The 3,567-nt window shown below is 54.0% G+C and overlaps 1 pseudogene; it reads left to right on the forward strand.

The window, feature by feature from the left end:
- The first annotated feature begins 1,129 nt into the window (after positions 1-1,129).
- On the forward strand, positions 1,130-3,163 carry LOC128592202 (nuclear receptor coactivator 7-like; annotated as a pseudogene).
- Positions 3,164-3,567: the final 404 nt, after the last annotated feature.

Genomic DNA, 3,567 nt, shown 5'->3' on the forward strand with positions numbered 1-3,567 from the left:
GGGGGCAGGGAGGACGCTGCGGGCACAGTCGGAGTCTCCGGGCCCCGCGGCAGAGCGCCCCTGACCCTGCTGCGTCCACAGCCGGAGTCCCCGAGCCCCGCGGACGAGCGCCCCGGACCCGGCCGCGTCCACAGCCGGAGTTCCCGAGCCCCGCGGCCGAGCGCCCCGGACCCCGCTGCGTCCAACGCCGGAGTCTCCGAGCCCCGCGCCCGGGCGCCCCGGACCCCGCCGCGTCCACAGCCGGAGTCTCCGAGCCCCGCGGCCGAGCGCCCCGGACCCCGCCGCGTCCACAGCCGGATTCTGCGGGCCCCGCGGCCGAGCGCCCAGGACCCTGCCGCGTCCACAGCCGGAGTCTCCGAGCTCCGCGGCCCAGCGCCCCGGACCCTGCAGCGTCCAACGCCGGAGTCTCCGAGCCCCGCGGCCGAGCGCCCCGGACCCCGCCGCGTCCACAGCCGGAGTCCCCGAGCCCCGCGGCCGAGCGCCCCGGACCCCGCTGCGTCCAACGCCGGAGTCTCCGAGCCCCGCGGCCGAGCGCCCCGGACCCCGCCGCGTCCACAGCCAGAGTCCCCGAGCCCCGCGGCCGAGCGCCCCGGACCCTGCCGCGTGAACAGCCAGAGTCCCCGAGCCCCGCGGCCGAGCGCCCCGGACCCCGCCGCGTCCACAGCCGGAGTCTCCGAGCCCCACGCCCGAGCGCCCCGGAACCCGCCGCGTCCACAGCCGGAGTCTCCGAGCTCCCGAACCGCCTCGCGCCACCCGGAGCTCTCCGAGGCCCTGAACGTGCGCGCTGCTGCAGGGCCGGCGAGGCACCACGGGTGGGGAGAGGCCTGAGATATCCCGGCACGGGCTGCACCCCCCGGGTCGGGACGCGGGGCCGGCAGGAGCGCGCCCCGGCTCTCCCACCTCTTCCCCCAGCTGCTCCTCGTCGCAAGGTCCTCCCGACCCCTCCTTCCTGCCACCCGAGAGGACCCGCTGCCTGCGCCGGCGGCAGAGGCCACCACTCCCAGAAATGCGCGAGTCCGACCTCCTTCTCCCGGACCCCAGGAGCCGGCGTCCCCGCCCTGTAGGGTTATGACTCGTCCATCTTGAAAAAAGGACTTTTCCAAATACTTTGCACTTTTGATGGTGTAGTATGGATACCAAGGAAGAGAAGAAGGAACGGAAACAAAGTTATTTTGCTCGATTGGAAAAAAACAAGCCAAACAAAATGCAGAAACAGCCTCAGCTTTAGCTACAAGGACTCATACGGGGAAAGAAGACGTTAACAGCGTCATTTTAGAGCAAGACAGACGCCACAATGCTGCGGAAGAGGAATATGTTACTTATGAGAAGAAACAGAGAAAACTAACCAGTTAAGAGAGATCAGACGTACAGAGCTACAGAGATATTACAGTATTGATGACAATCAAAACAAAACGCATGATAAAAAGAGAAGAAGGTGGTAGTTCAGAAGCCCCGTGGTCCCATGGAATACACCGCTGGAAGCCTGGATATCCTACACTCCGTAGCACTGAAGTTCAACATCACTCCCAATAAGTTAGTGGAACTGAGTAAACCCTTTACACACACTATTGCTCCAAGCCAGGTCCTTTTTGTGCCAGATGCCAACTATCCTTCCAGGACCTTAAGGCTGTCATCATCCAGTCCCGGTGTTACCGTCTCTCCTTCATCGTCAGATGCAGCATGTGACAAACTGCCTGATGCTGACTTAGCACGAAAGGCCTTAAAACCCATCGAAAGAGTTTTATCATCTACTTCTGCAGAAGATGAGACAGGCGTGGTGAAATTTTTAAAAATGAACTGTCAATACTTCCCTGATGGAAACGGTGTGGTTGGAGGCATCATAATTGTCACTCCGAATAACATCATGTTTGACCCTCCTAAGTCCCATCCCTTGGTTATGGAAAATGGGTATGAGGACTACGGCCTCATCTGCCCCACGGAAGAGGTTGTTTCCATGTCCCTCTACAATGACATCTCTCACATGAAGATCAAAGATGCCTTGCCATCTGACCTACCTCAGGGTCTTTGTCCTCTGTACAGGCCTGGAGAATGGGAAGACCTGGCTTCAGAAAAGGACATCAACCCATTCAGCAAGTTCAAATCCATCAACAAGGAAAGACGACAGCAGAGTGGAGAGAGAACCATGACTTTGGATTCCAAATCAACAGGGTCCTTGGAGAAATCAACAGAACACACACATAGGAAGCCCTCAGGCAGCTCTGTGTCAGAAAAATGAAGGAAACTGGAATCTTCCAGGGAGACAGCCAGTGACTCTCTCATGGTAACAAAGCTCAGCAAGGGACCTTCTGATACTCACTTTGCATTTGAATCTTCAGCCAAAGAAAACGCTCTCTATTAGTGGAAGGTGATGACTTCGAGGATTCAGAAGAATTTCCTTCTCAACCTGATAGTGGAATGGACAAAATGGACGCCTCAAAGGAGTGCCTTTTTCTCAACTCAGAAGAGCAGAAGAGGGCTGAGTCACAGAGATTCAATTCTGCTATGGAAAAGCAGGTGCAGTCAACCTTGAACTTTTCAGAAGCAGGGAATGATGCTGAACTGAAGGGGCCCTAGATTTAGAAAGCTGTGTAAAGCAAGATATAATGTCAGAAGTGGACAAGCAGCTGGCTCCCCAGACAGCCAGGTGGAAAACACGCTGAACATACATGAAGATCTAGATGAAGTTAAACTTATTGAATATCACCTTCCTAAGAACAAAGAAGGGTTGCAGTTACCTGAAAATTTGCAGAAGGCAGAATTAAGTGATGGCAAAAGTATTGAACCGGTGGGAATAGACATCACCCTTAGTAGTTCTTTTCCTCAAGCAAATGACCCCTCAACTGAGGGCAATAAAGAGCCAGATAAAACCAGGGTGAAAGAGAGAGAGCCCCTTCCAATGAAAATGGACCCTTCTACAGAAGAAAGTATGATTAAAGAGCCTCTAGACACCTCTCTGGAATCAACTCTGGACAACGGCTATGAAGGCACACAAACAGATAATAAATCTAAAATTCAGTTATGGCTATTAAAGAGAATTCAAGTACCCATTGAAGACATGCTTCCTTGAAAAGAAGAAAAAAGCAAGACCCCACTCATGTTCCTGTGCATCAAAGTGGGAAAACCAATCAGAAAATCCTTTGCCACTCACAGCACACCCATGGTCCAACAGATATTTCCTGATTGACCTGTTCAGAGCATGACCTGGCAAAGAAGACAGTTCACAGAGAGCTTCTTGCTACAAAGCTCAGGAGAGAAATGGGACATCGGGTAGGCCCAGGATTCAACCTGACTCAAAAATCTTATGCTCCAATATCTTTTATAGGAATTCCAAAGAATATTTCAGGGTTCAGGCCAATGTTGACAATTTATCAAGATGTATCTCTATATATTTTGGTCTTTTAATATTTTCTCTCATCAGTATTTGGTATCAGGGTCAATAAACTATTGCCCACAAACAGCAGTCTGGACCCTACATCTTCTGAAGAGACCAAGACCCCATGGTTGCCAGTGGTTAAGGCCTGAGTTGGACCAAAAGGGAAAAACCTCCTACCAGGCAGCACAGGTGTT

Source organism: Nycticebus coucang, chromosome 8 (genome assembly GCF_027406575.1).
Source record: "Nycticebus coucang isolate mNycCou1 chromosome 8, mNycCou1.pri, whole genome shotgun sequence".
Lineage (NCBI taxonomy): Eukaryota > Metazoa > Chordata > Mammalia > Primates > Lorisidae > Nycticebus > Nycticebus coucang.